At 37.3% G+C, this 21,837-nt stretch overlaps 1 protein-coding gene across 4 annotated transcripts in view; it reads left to right on the top strand.

Moving 5' to 3' along the window:
- The window catches only part of Bmpr1b (bone morphogenetic protein receptor type 1B), a 296,248-nt gene that overhangs the window by 2,329 nt on the left and 272,082 nt on the right, over positions 1 to 21,837 (top strand). For 3 of the 4 annotated variants that reach the window (XM_029560248.1, XM_029560245.1, XM_029560242.1), the window contains exon 2: positions 11,566 to 11,632. The gene's annotated coding sequence lies outside the window, so the exon portion shown is untranslated. Of the gene's footprint in view, positions 1 to 11,565; positions 11,633 to 12,254; positions 12,467 to 21,837 lie in introns of those variants that run through there. The other variant, XM_029560244.1, reaches the window with a different exon arrangement.

Below are 21,837 nucleotides of genomic sequence, written 5' to 3'. Positions count from 1 at the left end.
AGAGAGAGAGAGAGAGAGAGGGAGGGAGAGAGAGGGAGAGAGAGAGACGTTTTTTTTTCTCTTGAATTCTTAATCTTTATTAAAAGGCTCAAGTCTTCTTGTGTGTTCGATACCACTTCAACCTGTTTATGCCCAACTTTAAACTCACCATCAATCACATAAAGCACAATTCGTTTACATTATTACTTTTGAGTAACATCCTCACCAGTGACATCAGCAGGTACAAAGATAATTAAAACATAAATCTCTGGATGGATCACTGAGCCTTGCTGTTTATAGTTTCTTTTTTCTTTAATATTTTTTATTTATTATTTTTGTTTTATATGTATGCATGTATTGCCTGCGTGCAGGTAAGTGCACATTTGTCATGCAATGCCTGCAGAGGGCAGAATAGGCTGTCATATCCCCTGGAACTGGAGTTAGGACAGTTGCTAGCTGTCATGTGGGTGCTGGGAATTCGATCCCAGGTCTTCTGTAAGAACAACCAGTGTTCTTAACCGCTGAGCCATCTCTTCAGCCCACATGTAGTTTCTTAATTCTAACTCCTTCCTTTCCCTTTTGTTCTTACATCATAGGGCTGCAGTTAAGTTTTTACCTGGAGGAGCTTTAGTTTAGTCTCCCTGCCTGGTTCTCTAGTTTGGACCATCTTTATTTTGCTGTTGTTGTTTTTCGTTAATTTTATTTTTCAGTTTATTGTAACTTAATAAAAGCTTTATAGAGCACCACCAGGATGAATAATTTTTTCCTGGAGTAAGTTAAAACTACTGGTCTGTGAACCTTTGAGAGAAAGTTTTTAGAACCTTCAAACTGCAATTGATATGTTGTTAACAAGTATTCATGGTTTAAGTACGGTTGTGTTTTTGAATATTAGTTTTAGCCACATATTACGATTACAGTTTATTACCTTATTCAGTTAAAGGGGTGCTGTCACTGGAAGCACTGTAGAGAGAATAAATGGAAGGTGTCAAGGTCTCATATCCTGGAAGGTGTCAAGAAGTGTCCCTTGTCTCCAGTGTTGAGGGATGAGGAGGGCTTGGGCAACCGGATCTGCAGGAAGAGCCATGCTAGGAAAAAGGAAGGCAACAGCCGGTGGACCATGGAACGAAATGTTTGAAATTTATGAGAGTACGTTTGACTCACTACAAATCAGCGTTGGTTCATAGGAAGAGGATGAAATTTACATTTAGTAATCATATCGTAGTAGGTATTTCATTAAGTTGCCACCTTTGTACACTGTGTGTGAAAGGTTTGAAGCTGCGTTTTAGCTTTTACTATGAGCATGAGTTCCCTAAGTGGGACTGCTTATTCTCATCGTAGTGTTTGTCTCCACAGTGTCATCATGCAGAAGGGAAATGTTAGAGTGTTGAGGAAAGGCTAAGAAAATAATAATATAAAAAAGCTGTTTTAAATGTATCTAAAGTACGTCTGTAGAAAAAGAAACACCCACAACTTGTCTAATTTTTCATTACCTCACATGTATATTTTTGAAATTATCAATAATAAATTGCATTTTCCTTGCTAGAAAATTTGTGAATTTTATTTACTTGTTAAATAATGTGTAAGATAAAACCTTTATGAATTTCTCTTTTTTATTTTTAATTTAATTTAATTTTTATTTTTGGTCCTTTTGAGACAGGGTTTCCCTGTAACCCAAGCTGGCCTGGAACTCACTATGTAAACTAGACTAGCCTTGATCTCACAGAGATCTGCCTGCCTCTGCCTCCCAAGTGCTGAGATTAAAGGTGTGCACTACCACACCTATCATAAATTTTTCTTTTTAAATATAGAATCATTACTCATAAGATACATGAAAACTATTTTATACTTTTTTTGTTTAACCTGCTTTGTTTGTATTACTGTATACCTGGAGAAATTTTCTTTCAGGTCCTGTGTTGAAGAAATGTTCTTTTTTCTTTGAGGTCATTCTTAATAAAATGGAGACTCTTAAGTCTGTATCCTCCTTTAATCTGATTTGATTTGTCTAAATGTGTGCTATTCAGATAGCATGCATCTTCAGTTTTCTCCTGTATGTGGGCTTTAGTTTTTCTTTATTTGTCACAGTTTTGACTGAGTTAGGGACATGTACCATCTCTTCTAGTCAGTCAGTATAAACTAAGGGCTCCTCATGTATGCCTGCTTTTTACAGTAACGTGTTAATTTGCTTTTTCCCCTGAGATTGTTCAAACATTTAAGAACTTGATGGACTGACCAAATTTTATGTGTATTGGCTTTTGTCTTTTTTATGGTGCTAAGAAACAGAAGCACCATTTACCCCTTTGAGGTCTGGTCAGTATTTGTGTACAATGTAACAAGTACCTTTCGGATTCAGTCAGTAGCATTTTCAAGGGCTATTTAGCAAGGTTTATGGGGTTGAAAATCTATGTAATCTATGGATTTAAAAATTTACATTAGAGAAGTTACAAAGAAACTAAGGCTTAAGGAAAATAAATTTATCTTGGTGTCTTTAACTGGCTTTTGAAATTTTTTTTTAATAAACTGTGATGAATCTGAACTAAATTTTGCTTTTGAACTTTTTGATGAAAATTCACATTACATGGGTTGTTGCAGTGAGAACTTAGAGCCATATTTGGATTTGTTTTGTGATTTTTTTTCCTCCTCTCAGCTTGGAATGTAGTCTTGAGGAGCAGGTTTTTGGCTCCCTCAGGCCACTGCAGTCACACACTAGTTTGTCTCTGTCTGCGGAGGATCTTGCTGATAGAATGTGTATTATTTTCTTTCTCTCTGTTTCCAGCCAAGGGTTTTTGAGACATTTCAGTAAAAAGGAATCTGTATGTTAGCACTTAAGAAGAGAACCTCTTTTCTGGTCGTGCTCGCTGTTGTGTGTTGGTGATGGAGTTTCTGTTCTAGATGCTGTTGGCTTTGGGATTCTAGTGCGGGGTCCAGGTTAGCGATGCCCTGGGCCTTGTTTTCTTAGTCCATTTTGGCTCATTTCATTCTACCTTAGGGAATAGAGACTTGGGACTAAGACGACATGATTTTCTTGAACATGGTAGACTCAACCTAAAAGTTTGTTTACGGTGAGGCTTTTTCATTTACCTGGATTTGACTGATGTACAGCACAAATTATGTATTAGTAACATGCAGAGCCAAGCACCCCAGAGTTATTGGAAGTCTTGCATTGGATTCCAACTTGATTTGGAAGCTGAAACAATGTAAAGAGAGTTAATGGGAGTCAGAATTTGGAATTTCCTGCATCAGCCGCTTGAAGCAGACTCAGATGAACGCTGGATAGCGTAAGATCTCAAAGTGCTTTCTGTTACTAAGAACTTCAGAAAGTTACCTATAAATAAGGCTTTTTTTGGTGAGAGGAATTCTGCCTGGTGTTCCATGCGTATTGCTTTATTTAATCCTTATAGTAAATCTGCATTAGGTGTTGCCCCATTTTACAGGACAGGAAGCCAAGGCTTAGATCAGTTCATCAGCTTGGCCAAGATCACACAGGCAGCAACACAGTTACAATTGCACCCAGGGATTGTAGGGATCAAGGACTTGGCTTTCCATTGCTCTAGGTTTTGCTATATATAAAGTGTTGTGTGCTTATGTCAGATTAAAGAGCTAATGTGTACATCCTTTGTAAAGTAGGCTATTACTCTCAATATGGTAAAAATATATCCTGGGTTTTAGGACTGTTTTTAATCCTTTCTGGTATTTTAAGGCTTGACATTTACTCATACTTTTATAAATAAACGTTTTAAACCTTCAGGATTATATTTTGTCAATGCCGTGTTTCTTGAATTACAAAATACAGAGAATTAAAAAAAATCTTTACTATGAGGGCAGCAAATCTATATTTCGTCCCCCTCTTGTTTCATGAATTTTTGTTTTGAAAAGAAAAAGAAACTATGCAGGCTCTTGTTTTCTGCACATTTTCTAGTTGTGGGTTTCTGTGTTAATCCTCTGGCCCGTAAGGCTCAGGGATCATAGTGGAAGAGGGGGTGGAAAGCTTGTAAGAGCCAGAGGTGGGAGTTGCATACAAGGAAATAAGAGTTTTCCAGACAGCTGGTCAGTTATTCATATGAACTCACAACAATGGTGACATCAGGCACAAGTCCCAGGGAAGCTCAAACCAGACAAAATCCTAACATAGACCTGGGGAAGTGGGTGGGAAATCCCAACCAAATCTAAGGTACATTTGGCAACCGATGGGTGCTGGGACAGGGAGAGAAAATCTCACTCAAGGATGAAAAGTCTTGGAAGATTAACCAGGATCCAGTGAATGGACCCACACTGAAGAACATTTTAGGGACACAAATTAGACTATGTAGGTCTTCTTCATATCTATAATATATATATATATTATATATATATAATAGAGTACATTAAATTGGACAGGGGGCAGTAAGGGGAGGTGTGGATGGAGGGGATCTAAATACCATCACATTATATATTGTATGAAAATCATAAAAATTCAGCAAATACTTTTAAAAGAATAGAAGAAAAAACATAATAATAGATTGTCTGGACTCTAGAATGTAATAATTCTACTTTCTTACAAAAGAATAGGATCTTAGCATTACATTACTTTAAAAAGTTAATACAAAGTTAACACATATGTAAGAGGATTTCTCCTTTCAGTAAGGGTGCTGAATGGAGCTGGGAGTGGTGGCACAGAAATTCCAGCCTTCAATTAAGAGATGGAGGCAGGAGGATCAGGAGTTCAAGGCTATTTATGGCTACATAAGAAGTTCCAGGCCAGCCTGGGCTAGGTAAGTCCCTGTGTCAGGAGGAAAAAGATAATGACTCGTCAAAATTTGTACTATGTTTGTATATATATATGCCTAACAGCTTCCTAGGTTTCTATGCATTGCTGAAATACCCTGACGCCTGATTTTAGAATGCTTGGAGAAATTTTAAATTGCAAGAGGAAAATAAATGAACACTCACATTGTAACACTTTTCTGTAATTTCCCTCAATTTCTAAGGTGGTTCTCTGGTACCTTTTATTCAGGTTAGGAAGAGATGTTAAGAGCTCATTATTCCAAGTAATTTGTTTAATTGTCTTAATGCTGTCTTCATAATGATTTCAAGCTGTGACTATTCTGTGAGCCGGTGCCCAGGGCTGAGTAAATGACATCCTGGGAGTGAGGTCTGCTTTCTTTTACTGGACGATGGCAGCCTCTGTGACCTCATAGCATGCTTTTTCATCTCTCAGCTTCTTGTAGCTTTCAAGGAGAAGGCCCACAATATGTCTTCAGATTTCATAAGTCTGATAATTTAAGTAAAAGTGAATGTAAATCTTTGTAGACAAAGCTCTGAAGTTTGAATCTGTTCCAAATATTCTCTGAAAACACACAGACATTTTTCAAAATTATTTTTAAACTTAACAATAGTTAAAATTTTCCTATTAATACATATTTAGAGGTGGTTACCGATATTGGTTTGAAATGTAAAATTTCAAATTCTGACTTGATTAAAATATATGAATTTTCTCAGGTAGGAAATTTGAATTTGTCCTCATCTTTCATAAACAGTACACATAAGTAAATCTACAGTTTGGGGGATATTTAAGAATTTTCTTTTTAAAAATTATTTTCCTGTGTTAAGACTTTTAATGTGCACTGTTTAGTTTTGTGCTCAGTGTCTCCTATGAGATAGGTACCATTATTATTTCCACCGCATATGTAGGGAAACTGAGGCTTAGTAAGAGTTTAAAGACCATTTTCAAAGTCACTCATATGGGAAAAGTTTGAAACCTCTATTTATTTTAGATTTTTGAGAATTTCATACGTAAGTATTGGCTTGCATATTCCCATCCCTCCTGGTACCCCCACCCCCACTCCCTCTCAATTTCTTGTCTTCTTAGATTATTATTATTACACACACACACACACACACACACACACACACACACACTACATATAAAACTCACTGAGTCCATTTAATGGTGCTTGCGTGTACTTGTGTTTAGGGCTGTCCATTTGGAATTAGATAACCTCTTAGAGAGCTGGTCCCTGGAGAACAATGATTCTCCCTCCCTCAGCATTGATTGATTGCCTGCAGCTCTTCATCTTGATGTGGGACCCCATAATATCCACCGCATCCACCCACTTTGGCTTGTCTACTGGTTTTGTCATTATGCAGACCTCATTAGACTACATACTCTGGAGATTTTATTTTTGCAGTGTCCCTGTCATGTTTAGAGTGCACTAACTAGCAGCAGGTATCTTGTCCCTCTGCCTCTTACATTCTTTCTGCCTCCTCTTCTGCCATGGTCCTTGAGGCTTGGTTGTAGTGGTTCCGTTGTAGTTGTGTCACTTAGTGCTGAGCATCTCACAGTCTCTTGTTCTCTGCATTGAACCATTTGTGGAACTTTGTAATAGTTTGCATCTGCTGTAAAAAGAGGCATGTTTGGTGAGTGGTGGGAGGCACACTTTTCTGTAAATATAAGGATATGTATTTAGAATACAGTGAGAGATTACACTGGTCTGGGGAAGTGATAGAAGTAGATTTTTCTTTAAGATCTATGGCCTCTCCAGGGTACTGTGTTTACAGTACTACACATGATTTCCCTCCTCTTGAGCAGGCCTTAAGTCCAATTAGACAGATGCTGATTACTCCCAAGATAAAAGTGCCTGTACTGCACCAATAGAGATAGTTGGCTGGGCTGGTCAGTGTTGTGGTTCATAGACTTTACAGCTGGATGCAGTCGTTGGCTGATTGTCCCCTTGGCATCTTGCATATTATCTTCTGATAGTATGAGACCTGGCCTTCAGGGAGGAGGGTTTCAGGTTTGTTCCAGCTCAGTTGCTCCAAGTCCTGTGGCCAATGGATGTCGGATCTTCATCAATATGATCCTGGGATGCATTCAAGGTCTGCAGCAATCGCCTGTATTATTTTGGGAATCACTTGGACTACCCTGACCAATCAACTCAAAGGGAAGTTTCCCATGCCTAGCACTGTGATTTTTGTTATATAACCATCAATTATACACATGCACTCACATTTACATTATATATGTAGTCTCTCAGAAGATTTATTAAATACTACATTTTCCTTAGTTTTTTTACATCGCTTAAGTATTAAATCTTTCTCTTTTTTCTCTCTGCCCCTTGTAGTCCTCTTTCCTCCCTTCCCAGTTAAGGCACCCACCATTTCCCCCTTGATGATTCCTTTTATCCCCCTTTCTCTTGAGCTCCTTCTTCCCCTTTCCCCCTTAGGTTACTTTCCATTCTCCTGGTTCCTGTGGTTACATAAGGATATATGCTCACCTTGGAGCATTTGGAGCTAAGATCCAAAAATAAGTGAGAACTTGCTTTGCTTGTTTTTCTGAGTCTTGTTATTTCACTTAGTATAACAATTTCTAGTTCCATGTATTTACTTGCAGATTTCATGATTTGCTTTTTCTTTACTGGTGAGTAGAAATCCATTGTGTAAATGTACCACATTTTCATTATCCATTCATCAGTTGAGGGTCATATAGGTTGTTTCCATTTCCTAGCTATTGTGAAAAGAGCAACAATAAACATGGCTGTGCAAGTATCTCTGTAGTAGGATATTGAATCCTTTGGGTATATACTATGTAGTGGTATAGCTGGATCGTATGGTAGATCTAGTTTTAGTTTAAGAGTTCTTCACACTGATTTCCACAGTGGTTACCAGTTTGCAATTACAGCAGCAGGGAATGAGAGTTCCCCTTTCCCCACATCCTTACCAGCATTTGCTTCCTTGATCTTAGCCAAGGAATTATCTTTCATTAACAATTTTAAGTGCTTAGCCTAGCTCCAGGAAAACATTCATCAATAAAGATGGCCAGCAGTTTGCCAGTTACTTATGTAGTACATCTGTGAATGTGAAACTGAGACTCAAATTTGTACAATGTCAGGCATGGTCCACTTTTGAGAAGCTTCAAGAGAAGGAAGTTCAATCTGATGTACTTCAAGAGTAGCATGAATCCATGCAGGGTCTGAAAGGTTTTCAGGTTCTTCATTTTTGGAAATCAAGCTCCTGAGGTTGCTTGTAGGATCTCCATCTCACTTGTACCTCGTATACTGAGAACATTCCACCTGAACTCTTTCTACTTGTTCTGATTTTCTGGGTCTGTGTTGAGTGATCTGGTGTGCTTGAGTGTAGCAGGTGTTCTTGACCTCTTCTCTCAACCTTCTGGTCAGTCTGGTCATAGCTTTGCTTGTCCTGTCATTTAGAGCCCTGGCTATCTTATGCCCAAAGAGCCACATGCTCTTCTAGTCTCATCTAGACCATTCTTCCACTCTGTCAGTGAGTGGCTTGCTTTTATTTTTTTTGTTTTTACCAAATGACTTTTGTAGGTTGAATTTTATGCTTAGATTCTCACCCTTCTTTTCCTGAACCTTATCCGTCCTCTAATGCTTATATTATAACTTCCTGTACATTGCTTTTACCTGTTGATAAAAAATGCAAAAATATTTCATACAATTTAGCGTCTTACCCAATTTTATGAACATAGCTTCAGCAGTATTAACTGTGTGTACGATGCATGCAGTGGTTCTGCAGATTTTTACATCTTGTACTGCGGAAATTATATACATTAAACTATTGCTCCCTCTGCCCCTGTTCCACCCTTGATAATCAATTTTCAGTTTTCTGTTCTTATGAGTTTGATTATTTTAGAGATCTACTAGTTATCATTTTGTGATTTTCTGATCTCACTAGCATGTTTCCAAGGTCCTGTGTGGTGCATGCGATGGGATTCCCTTCTTTTTAAAGGCTGAATGATATTCCATTTGTATATACTGCATTTTATTTGTTCATCCTTCAATGGATTTTTGCATTGCTTCTGTATCCTGACTATTTTGAACGGTGTTGCTATGTATAGGTGTTGTAAAAACATCTCTTCAAGATATTTATAGATTTAAAGATTCTTCTTTAAATTCTTGAATATCATTCTTTAAATTTGGGATAAATATTCAGAAGTCAGGTTGTTAGACCACTTGAAAATTCTATTATTTATTCACTTTTTGAGGACACTTTTTTTTGCATTGTCTGCATAATTTTATATTTCTACCAACAGTACATGTAGGTTTTAACTTTTCCATAATTCCCCCTCCTAGATATCAACTCAGGACTTTCATGTGCTAACTGCACAGTCTTCCACTGAGCTGTATGTAATCTCGGCATCCCCAATGTCTGGTAATAGGCATCATAACTGGATGTGAGATCTTGTAGCTTTGATTTGTATTTCTCTACTAATTAGCTAATGTTAGTTTTCCTATCATTATGACATAATACCTGAAATAATCAGCTTGTAAAAAAAGGTTTATTTTGCCTCACAGTCAAGCAAATTTGTATCAGGTGGCCCCATTATTTAAGGCTTGTGGTGAGGTAGCACATCATGGTGGGAGCACATTGTGGAAGAAAACTGCTTACAACATAAATAAGGGAGTGGGGAGTAGGAACTGAGGTCCCCACTCCTCTTTAGTGATATTTGCTGGATGAACTTAATGAACCCCCATTAGGACCCAATTTCAAAGATTTCAACATCTCCTAACAGTACTGCCATGGTACCAAAATTCTAACCGTGGGTCTTTGGGGGAACACTTGAGATCTACACATGTGTATTTAGAGATGTGGAACATCTCAGTGTTCTCTGCTAATTTTTTACTCTTTTTTTTTTTTTTGACTCATAGGAGTTCTTTAAATTAACCGTTTTGAAATATAATTTGTGATTACAACCCTATTATTGATCCTATTCCATAACTTGGCATTTACTATTGCTTTTCTCCTTTGCTGCGTAGACGTTTTAAAGTTTGGTATGTTCTCACTTCCCTGCTATTGCTTTTTTTTTAATCATTGCCAAATCAATTGTCGAAAATCTTCTTGACCAAATTTTCTTTTAGGAGTTATAGACATTTAGGTCTGGAGTTTAGATCTTCGATCTATTTTTCTTCACTTTTGTAGATATTAGGTGAGACACTAAGGCATGAGGATATCCAGCTTTCCTGGAAATGTTTGTTAAGAACACTATCCTTTCTGTTTGAATGCTCTTGTTTCCCTTGTCTAAAGTCCTCTGTCCACATTTACAGATTTTTTTTCTTCAGTGTCTTCTGCCCTCATTGTAGATATGTCTGTCTTCATACTATCAAGACACTATTTTGATTACTATATCTTTTCAGTGGCATTTGAAGTTCGGAAGACTAGATCTAGCTTTGTTATTTCAGAATTGTTTTGGCTGTTTGAACTGTTGCCTCTTGAAAGTAGATGCCATGTGCTGCTTCTTCATGTCTGTGTTTCTGGACTTACTGTAGTGTTTAACTCATAATAATTAGAAGTTATAAGCTAAATTATAAGCTAATTATGCATTGAGTTTAATGCCTGGATGAAGAGCCAAGCAGGTGCTGAAGGAGAGTCGAATCATACAAACTATGCCTTTCATTTGTGATAGAATATATCTAAGTAGTGAGAATGAGTTTGTACTAAAATATAAGAAATTAAAGCAAACCATGTTATGTGTAATTTTACAAGATAAAAAAATAGAATTATTAGAGATTTTCTCTGAGGATATACATAAGTACCTTGAAGTAAGGAGATGTAAAATAGTCTTCTGGTATAGTATGTGTTAAGATTGCTTAACTACTTGTTTTGAACAACCTGCTTTGGTGGGTATTGAATTTGTGAATTTCATACATGAGTGCTGTATTTGCATTACTTCCACCTCCCCCAGTCCTCCCCTCATTCCCTTGTCCTCTTCTTTGTTACATGTGTACATGTGACAATAATAAAGAAGATGTTGGCAAGGTGTTGAAATGTTCTGTGTTGTGACTCAAAGGTCTTTCGTGATTTTTGGATTCAAGACTGATAAAATCTTAGGGTTAATTTTGAACTATATGTGAATTGGATTTTATTTGGTTCTGGCATATGGGAGTCATGCCCTTTTACACTTTAATCCGGGTGTTCTCTTGACAACTTCATCTGAGAGCAGTAGGATGAAAAGCGCTGATTTTCTTTTCCACCTTTCCCCGCTGCATCACCACACTGTTTCTAGTCTTCTGTGTTCTCTGTCTCTTTTGCTTATGTTCTAAAAATATGGAAAAGCATGGAAATATAGAAAAATATATTTCTTATCCAATCAAGATCTAACTGTGATTTATATGTTTTAAGAGGTCATGTGACTACTAAGAAAAAGCTATGAAAGTATGGTATGTATATGTATTTTTAGATAGGCATGTATGTGTATATATATATATATGTATCTTTCTATTTTTCGACAAATAAACTTGGTTAGAACATTATCGTGGGTAAATATAGTTTATATATCAACTCTCCAAATCTGTGCTATCTTTGCATTTAAGTGGAATCTTATATTAAAGCACCCGAAATTACAAGTTCATTTCATGTTGTTTTCTTCTCTAAAGCTGCCAGAGACTCCATATGGTGTCTGCCCTATTATATTGTATGGACTGTATTCTCTTCTGTGAAAGACATGAAGACCTTTAAATGCTATGATATGAGTCTCCTTTTCAATTCAATTGTGTGTACCACCGATTCTGCAAATGAACTGGTAAATGACTTTCTTCAAGCCAATAGACTAAAACAAATAGAAACTCAGGTTTTTTTCCCCTTTGTTGACAGGCTGGAGTTCAGCTTACTCCTTAGATGTAAAAGGAAGTGAAGGTCATTCAATGCCTCGCTGATAAAGGTAAGGTTAAGGTAATTATTAAATAGTCTGGGACATTTGACAGGCAACATTGTTGTTTTTTGATATTTTGACCCTATGGTATGCTGAAATGATGAGAAAGATATATTTTATACCATGAGTAGAATGTATAATTGCTCTTTAATTATCACTGAAAATACTTAAGTTAAGGAAACTTGTGTAAATTAGCATGACAAAGTGCATGTGGATTTGTTCTTGACCCAGTCAATTAGCTCCTTCTTTCATTTGAAATGTTGGCTTTCACACTTAGTCTGCTCCTCAAACATTTACACACTCAGTGATAACCTTTTCCCAAATATTGGTGAATCATTATGATAACATTTTTCAGGTTGTTACGAACTAGATTGCAAAATTATTCTGCTTTCAAGAAAAACTCAATCCATTATCCTTTTCAGGCTGATGGACCCCACTGGCTTCACTGATTTTAGAGGGAAATGTGGTGGATGGTACGGACTTCAGGGGCCAGCCTTTGAGAAGGTCACCTGTTATGTTGACAGCTCGCTAGGAGACTTTCTTCTGAAGATTGTTCCCATGATGGCATAGCTGTTTTTGATAGTGTATTACAGTCTGTAACTACCATTAGTGAGTACTTTACACACTCAAGGGTTCTTGCTGAGCACTGTTCTACTAAGGTGCCCACTTCATAGAAGTTAAATGTGAAAAGTCCTGACCATGGTGATGTGGGTAGTGAGTGTAGGGCTGGAATTCAGTGGAGACCTCCTGTTTTTCACTGCCAACCTGGATTGAAAAATCTGCAACCGGATTTGACAATTCCACCTTGACATCACAGGTCAGCTCATAGCTCGACTCACAAAGGTAATCTTACTCTTATGTAAAGTTCTGCATTTTATTAATACCTCTTCTTTTTTGAATATTTATTTTGCTTTGGTCAAAAATATACAAAAACAATTTATGTGAAAATACCCATGATACATGTGCATTTCAACAGTTTGCTAAAGTTGTCTAGATTATGATACCAAACATGAAATTAGTAATTTACATTACTCTCTTTGTTTTAATCGCCACAATTCTGTCTGTGCATTTAATTTGTTTAAATGAAGGATGGGGACAATATTCAACAAATCAATTTCATTTTTCCCTTTTGATTAGGTATTAGTGATATTTTCCAGCTTTCTTCCTAAAAACTGCCCTGGGAATTATTTGCCTTAGTATGTTTTGTTTCATATCCTCTGCATATTGCTAGATAATTAGCAAATTCTGTCAGTAGAGATCACTGTATATTTCTTAGAAAAGTATTACAAAGTGACATGAATTTCAACATGGCAGTTGTGCTTTGTTAGGGAACTGAGATTCGCTCTGAAAACCCACATGCAGGAATGTTCAGCTTGTTCCACATTGTGCCTATCTACATAAAGTTTCAAATGCAAAGTAATTATTACCTTTCCGAGTTTATATGAAATCCCCGCGAAAGCATCGTCCTTCACTTTTGTTCTTTTTGTAATCAAAGGTAGCTCTAGGTAGCAGCTCCCTGAGCCACAGCCCTAGCAGAGAGAAGAAATGAAAGGCTTCAAAAGGCTTCGGGCCTAATCTCACCACTTTCAACCAGCTACACCAAAGGTGAACAGATATCTTCAATGTGGGACAGTTAAAGAATAGTGCATATGATACGGGTGCACTTCCATACATGCAGGCAATACATGCATGGACATAAAACAAAAATAATAAATTTAAAAGATTAAAAAAAGAATAGTGCATATGAATTAACAACTCTTAAGGACCTGGATGTCAGAATTTATGAGTCAATTTAGAGAGGCTGGTCGATTTGTTTTTGGTAATTAAGGGATTAGTGAAATCTCCATACAACCAAAGAGGTAATAGAAAAATTTCATTTCAGTGAGATTAAACTGGTTCATTTTCAGTAGGAAGATAAGCAAGGGAAGGTGGTCATGAGCAAGGTGATTACAGTGGTTTATAATAATGATAACAAGATGTACTTTATTTTTCTTTTCTAATAACAAATGAGGAAGCACAGGAAGAATAATTATACTTTTTAAATGTAACTTACGTGTACTCCGTTTGTATGCTTTACATCATTGTAAATATACTCAGTAGTGTTTTTGAATTCTACTTTTGCTTATTTAAAAAAAAATTTACATGTATGAGTATATTGCCTGCATGTGTGTTAGTGCACCTGTGTTGTGAAATGCTGGAAGAGATCAGAAGAGGGCTTTGGATTCCCCTGGAACTGGAGTTACAGATGGTTGTTAGCCACCATGTGGGTGTTGGGAATCAAACCTGGGTCCTTTGCAAGAGCAGCCAGTACTCGTAACTGCTGAGCCATCTCTCCAGTGCCTACTTTTGCATTTTTGTGAAGGCTTTTATTTCTTGAAATGACTTCATTAAAAGTTGGTTACATAATTTTAAGTAAGAATACAGAAATAATTCAACTCACAAGTATAAGTATCACTCCTTTCATATCTATAAGTAGAATATAATTTCTTTACCTTAGTTATGTGTTTTGAGGTTAAATTTATTTTTGGGTTCAAGAATTATTTTTAAAAACTTTAGATGATGCATGCTAATTTACATGTATGCAAAGTTTAAAGCTCTGAGCAGCACAATTAATGTATTCATCATCTTAAATATTAGTTCAAAGTGGAAGTTTTTTCAAACTGGAATATTTCACTTGGATCACTATAGCACTTTGCTTAAAAATTCACATTGACTTGGTGTAATTGTTAGGTGATTGTATCCCCATTGTTCATAGGTTAAAGGCTTAGTGTCTAGGATAGCCTTGTTGGAAGAGGGGCCTTGTTAGGTGGGTCTTATGGGAAGTGATTAGATCTCTAGGAGTTTGTCTTTGAAAGGCGTTACAGGATCTCACAAATGGTTTTGATTGATTTTTATGTATATGAGTGTTTTCCCTGTGTGTATGTAAGTACACCCGTGTAATGCCTGTGGAGGCCAGAAGAAGCCTTGGATACCCTGGAACTGGAGTTATGGATGACTGTCAGTCACCATGTGGAAGCTGGGTCCTCTGGAAGAGCAAACAGTGCTGCTGACCCCTAAGCCATCTCTCCAGCCCTGGATCCTTTCTTTTTGCAACCTGGCTCATGGTGTCAGTGATTTCTTCTACCTCATGCTTCTGCCATGCTGTGCTGTCCTCACTAGAGCCTCAGAGTGATGTGGTTCCCCAACTTTGGACAGGAAACTACAACTTTGAGCCAGAATAAGCCTCTTCAAAATAATAATATCAGGGGTTTGTTGTTGTAATGCAAGTTGACTGACATGATCGGTTATCAAAAGCATGGGATTTCTTCATGGGATGATATGTTTGGGGAAAGAATAGAAAACAATGGCTCTTGAACTAGCTGTGTCTCTTCTAGAATGCTGGCATTTAGGGAGTGGGGCAGAGCATCAGCAATCCTGCCAGTACCAGGGCGAAGGGTTTGCAAAAGTTTCCTCTATTTTTGAATTATGCTTATGGTTGTTGATGGGTAATCTTGATGGTCAACATGACTCAAATGAAAGAAGCCTAGAGGGTTTGTGAAGGATTCTTTTGGTGTGTCTATGAGAACGTTTCTAGAGAGGACTGACATGTGGGGCAGTGACTGAGGGGTAAGATCTTCTTTGAATGTGAGCAACACCATCCAATAGCCTGGAGGCTTGGATGGAAAAAAAAACAAGACAAAACAGAAAATGACAACGCCAGCCAGCGCTTGAAAACTCGGCTTTTTCTAGCAAGGGCTTCTGTTTTCTGTCACATGCCAGCAGTTCAATGTGGACTCTCATCAGGGACCTTCCATACCTTTAGCTCCAGACTGGGATGGCATCATGGAACTAGGTAGCTTCCTAGTTCTTTGCCTTTCTGGTGTGCATATGACTATTGTTGGGCCACCTAGCCTTTCATCATGAAAACCAAGCCAATAAATCTTTTGGAATTGTATACTGCATTCTGTTGTTTCTGCTCTCTGGAGAACCTTGACTGACACACAGTTATTGATGTTGTCAGAGTTCAACCCTGCCGCGCCACCCCCCGAAAAAAGGGCCGTTTGCTAGGATTTGGGATAAATATAGAGACCAGTCAGATGGGTTGTCTTCAGGGTTGAGATTCTATGGCAAAAGTTAGAAAAGCAGGGAAAAACCTCAGGTTTTAGACTAGGCTCTGAAGAGATAGTGGATGTCTCTAGACTCCTTCCCCAAGGGATAAAGTTAAAAATTAGAGTGCTGGCTTATGGTAGATACCTACCCCGTGTAGGTGCAGCTACTGACAAAGAGAAAACACACCAGAAGAGTGGGAGTGGCTCGGCCTGTGAGCTACGTGTTTAACCCTTTCCTCGAACAATGAGATGAAGGAATGTGGAGCCTGGAATGCATATATTTTTATAGAAACATCAGCTATCTAAGCCACCAAATTTCACTACATATATTATATAATACATATAATATTTAGAGTAAGTTAAAATAGTACTGTAGCAAACATATATTAAAGAGATTTGGTATCCAAAGATAAAACTGTTACCTCTTTGTTAGTATTTACAGACTTCCATGTATCAAGTGGGTTTATCTCTTTCTCTCCTGTTCTTTTGAGACAGTCTGGACTGACAACCTGGGCTGGCCAGGAACTCATAATCTTCCTTCCTCAGCCTCTCGAATGCTGGGATTATAGGCATGAGCCGTCATTCTCAACCTGAGAACACTTTAAAAGTTTTTAAAATCGTTGTTTTGAGGTAAGATCTTGTTATTTAATCCAGACTAACTTCAAAATCCCTATGTAGCTCAGGGTAGCCTTATAGCCTAGATTCTTGAAAACATATTGCACAATTATCTTCCACAATGCCTATGACTTGTATTTGCTTCAGGAGTGTTAGGAGGACTGCTTTCATTAAGTAGTATCATCAGTGTTTTTACTAATTAGATGTGGGGAAGATTTGCATCTATTCTTTTCTTTTCTTTTTAAAAAATATTTTATTTTTCATTTTTATTTTATGTTTATGAGTGTATCACCTGCATGTATGTGAGTGCACCCATGTCATGCAATGCCGCAGAGGTCAGAAGAGGGCTTCGGATTCCCCTGGAACTGGAGTTAAGGACGGTTCATAGCTGCCATGTGGGTGCTGGGAATGGAACCGGGGTCCTCTGTAAGAGCAGTCAGTGCTCTTGACCACTGTGCCATCTCTCCAGCCCCACATCTATTATTTTCATATGATAGAATTCCATTGTTTTAATATGCTGTTATTTGATTCCTTCTGAGGTTTCTTAAGAAAATTTTAATGGCTTTAAAGATATCTTTAAATTATCTTTCATTAGAGATTCATGGATTAGGCAGCGTCTCTGAAAATTTAGAAAAGCTGTGCCCATGGCCAATGAACTGAACAGAGGAGTTTTATTTTATAGGAATAAATGGATGAAGAGAGTAGAAACCAGGAACAAAAGATAGATTGGTCATTGTGAGTTACTTTCGTCATGGAGTTATTCCAGGGGACTTCTTTACTGTGTTGGTACAAGTAAACAGGCTTCTTGTGATTGTTGTTTTGTACTTCTTATTTGTTTTTTTAAAAACTAGTCTGTTTCAAAGTTAAGCTGGAAGATGATGGCTATGAACTGATGACTGCATCCTATTTGGATCTGGTCCATTGGGCTTAGTGTCAGAGCTTAGTTAGCATCAATAACGGGCTTCACAAATTTCATTTAACAGATTCTATCTTTTTTTCTGGCATGCTTATTAGACATTTGTATTTAATGAGAGTTTCATATTACATGTTTGTCAATGTATCTGTTAAAGTTTTAGCTTATTACCAGTTTGTGTAAAGTCTTTGAGTAACTAAAATTATCCACTCTTTGGCTGTTAGATCTATAAAATATTCTTATAGTTTGTTGCTTACTTTCTCTTTAATGACATTTCACATTACATATTCAGGTCTAATCAAATTTTCCTTGTAATTTCTTCCAAATTCCAGAATTTAAAAGCTCCCAGATATAACTTTGATGGAATTGCAGATAATAGATGCATGTAGTAGGTTTCTGGACATATTGTATCATTCACTCTTTATAACACTTTTTAAAAATTTATTTTTCTTTCATGCATATGAGCATATTCTGTGCATGTTTTAAGTACACCTATGTGTGCAACACCCCTGGAGGTCAAAAAAGGGTGTCAGATCCCCTGAAATTGGAGTTGCAGATTGTTATTAGCTCCTGTGTGGGTGCTGGGAACTAAACCCAAGTCCTCTGGAAGAGTATCCAGTCCTCTTAACTACTGAGCCATTTCTCCAGCCCTGTTTCTAACAAGGAAACAATGGCACAGAGAGTTTAGGAGGCTTGGCTAAGGTAGAAGAATGATACAGCATTTGAACCATGTGACTCCAATCTTGTGTTTCTCAGTACTACCCCATACTTCTCTGTAGAACAGAATTAAAGAGGGTACCCTTAAATCATAAAAATTATTCATGGAAGACATCTGGATGCATTTAATATTTTATTTTATTCTGTTTCCCATTACTTTTGTCATTATGTTTATCTGATAATCAGTTCAGGAGATGGTTCATGAGATTTTTTTTTTCATTGTTACAGACTTAGACCAACATTTTAGGAAACTATTTTTGCATAATCATATCTCAACATATATTTCAATGTATATATGGGCAAGGCTACACTAGGTAATCAAAAGTTAGTTTTAAATATAAAGTTTGATACTTAGTAGTTATTCCAGTAAGGAATAACTTACTTATTAATTGTAAGGATTATTTAAACTTCTTAGACTAAATTTGGATTTACTCTTTGTGGTATTCATCAAGTGTCAAAGAGTAGTGAACACAACAAGTAAATAATAATTTTGCAATATTCTATTATGTGAAATGATAATAAATCTATATACTTTTATTAGTATTCTTGGACTTTAGTGAAACATGTAAATGGTATTGAAATATATGCATATTTCTCATTTATTAAGACAGAATTTTCCTAGGAGGAAAGACTCTTCATTAATGTTAGCTGAACATCATATACCTTTGATTTGTTTTTATTCATGAGCTAGCAGATTACCAGAATAAATTTTAACTCATTATTGCTATATAAATTCAAGACAGAACAAGCAATTTGCCTTCAGAACAAGAATTAAAATGACACTTTAATAAACTTGAGAGACAACAAAAATCTTCCTCTAGTGTTTCAAAGGCTTGTGGATGGGAACAATACCACCCAAGATTTGGCAGGAAGAGGAGTTAGGTGCTTGGTTGAGGCTTGGGCAAGTTTTTGAACTTCCCTGGGATCTTTAACTTCAGGTGTGAAGTATGGCTATTGATTTTACCTTGGATGCTGGTTTTTGAAGATTCCAATTCTAAACGTAATCTTTGTAAAACAGATTAATATGTGCTTGAGTAGTTTATAGAGAAAGGAAATAAAATGTCTTATTTTTTTTCTTTTCTTTCTTTCTTTCTTTCTTTCTTTCTTTTTTTTTTTTGTCTTTTTGAGATAGGGTCTCCTTGTAGCCCCAGCTGTACTGGAACTCACTATTTTGACCAGGCTGGCCTGGGACGCACAAAGATTCGCCTGCCTCTGCTTCCCAAGTGCTGGGATTAAAGGTGTGTCTTATTCTTAAAAGTAAGGTAAGATTTTTAAATGAGAGCTTAAGAAAGTCTGCTGTTCAACTATATGTAATTTGGCCCTAAACACACATGGTCTCCTGGATTTGGGAGGGCTAAAGTATACAATCTGGGGAAGGCTAGGAAGAGAAGGCATGACCCATGCTGGATAAAGGCTTTCAGTGTGCATACCCTCAGGCCATACACATATGCACACCTCAGCAACCCCTCAGATATCTTGGTAAGTAAGCTCAGTAAATTCACTGGTTTCCCAGTAAAACTTTAATCAAACACTGGCTTGACACTAGAACCTTAAAAGGGTATAAAAGCATTGCTTAGTATCCCCAGGAAAAGAATTCTCACAACAGATGAGTTATAGAGTTTATAATGAGTAAAAGATTATATAAGGGTAATAATTCATCTGTAAACCTAGAAATGTACAGCCAATTTTGAAAGAGATGTACCCTAGCTCAGAAAAATGTTATTGAATAGGTTAATGCTGTTGTAATGAAATGCTTCTTTTAATTAAAATAAATAAATAAATTTTTAAAAAAAGTAAGGTAGTATCTTAACTCTGGGGTGTTTACCTGAATGAATTTTGAGGTTTTGAAATATACATTTCCAGGCTGGAGAGATGGCTCAGTAGTTAAGAGCACTGACTGCTCTTGCAGAGGACCTGGGTTTGATTCCCAGCACCCACATGGCAGCTACCAACCATCCTTAACTCCAGTTCCAGGGGAATCTGAAGCCTTCTTCTAACCTCCGCAGCATTGCATGACATGAGTGCACTCATATACATGCAGGCAATGTGCACATACACATAAAATGAACATTAAAAAAAAGAAAAGAAAAGTACATTTCCTTCTCTAGAAGGCTGTGACTCAGTTCCAGACTTGGGATTATGTACTGCTAAATTGTGTAGTAAATGTAATGGATACTCAGGTTTGGATACTGGTTTGAAAAAAAAAGCCCCCTATGTTGTTGTCCCTCACTACTTTTTTCTCTAGCGATTTGGGGATGATAATATTTTTCTGTGAATTACATTTCAAATACAGCTTTGACTCCCTTTTCATAGTGGAAGATTTTTCTTTTAATATATTCATACATTCACTTAGAATTTTATACATGAGTTCTGTTTTTACCTTATTTTCACCCTTTCTGCTCCCCACTTCAACCCCTCCCACACATCCTCACTTCTTCCCAACTTCATGACCTCTTCTTTAATGATTATCATTACACACACACACACACACACACACACACACACACACACACACACACTAATATATAATGTACTGAGTCCGTTTAGTAGTGCTACCATATACATGTGTTTATTACAGACTTGGAATTGTATAACCCATGAGACAGAGATCGTCCTTGCAGAAAACTGATGCTCCCTCTCTCAGCAGCCATTGATTGCCTGTAGCTCTCTACCTCGATTTGGGACCTCGTGAAATTTCTCCCATCCACATTAGCCTGTCAGCTGGTGCTGTTACTATTCAGGTCTTGTTAGGCTACCATATTGTGGAGATTTCATGGGGGTTGTTCCCCTGTCATGTCTAGAAGACATTATCTAGCAGGAGGCATCCCGGAGCTCTGTCTTACAATCTTTCTGCCCCCTCTTCTGCTATGTACTCTGAGCCTTAGGTGTAGGGGTTGCGTTGTCGATGTATCAACTGGGGTTGGGCACCTCACAGTTGCTTTTTCTCTCCATTCTGACCAGTTGTTGAACTTTGTAATAGTCTCCATCTGTTGCAAAAGAAGATTCTTTTTTGAGACAGGATCTCCCTGTGACCCCAGTTTGCCTAGAATGCTCTATGTAGACTGGGCTGGGGTTGATCACACAGAGGTCTGCCTGCCTCTGCCTCCTGAGTATTGGGATTAAAGTTGAGCACCACCATACCCAGTGTATAAATAAGCTTATTTGATGAGTGGTGAGAGCTACATTTATCTTTGAATATAAGGTTAAATATTTAGAATATAATAAGAATTTTATTCTTTAAGAAAGTGCAAATAGTAAGTTCTCTTCTAGGGTCTATGAGCTCTCCAGTCATGGACATTTGTCTATGTTTACAGTAGTACACATGGATTTCCTCTGACTGAGTGGACCTAAAGTCCAATTAGACAGCTGTTAGTTACCTGCAAGGTGAAAGGGCCATATTGCAGCTTTAAAGATATCTGCTGGGTCAGTCATTGTTAAGGTTTGTAGGCTTTACAGCTGGGTAGGACCATTGATTGCTTTTCTCCCTTGGCAGCTTACATAGCAACTTCTGACACTTATGAGAGCTAGTTTTCAGGGAGGAAGCATCCAGATCACTTCCAGTTCAATTTTTCCAAGTCCTGTATCTAAAGTGTGTGATGTAAATAATGCATGGATTGGAAGCATGGTAATAGTCTGTATCTTTTTTATTTCAAGATGTAAGGATTATTCTTTCACCAAATATGTTTTGTTTTCATATGGGAACAGGTATACATCTGCTTTGTCTTTAAACAAGAAACATTACCTTCTTTCTAGAAAATATTTTATTTATTATTTTCGTTTTATGTGTATGAGTGCATTTCCTGCATGTAAGTGCACCTGTGTCGGCAATGCCTGCTGAGGTCAGAAGAAGGCATTGGATCCCCTGGAACTGGAGTTACGGA

This window comes from Nannospalax galili, unplaced genomic scaffold (genome assembly GCF_000622305.1).
Source record: "Nannospalax galili isolate Female #2095 unplaced genomic scaffold, S.galili_v1.0 scaffold189, whole genome shotgun sequence".
NCBI classification, from domain to species: Eukaryota; Metazoa; Chordata; class Mammalia; order Rodentia; family Spalacidae; genus Nannospalax; species Nannospalax galili.
This window is presented reverse-complemented; position numbering and strand designations above follow the sequence as displayed.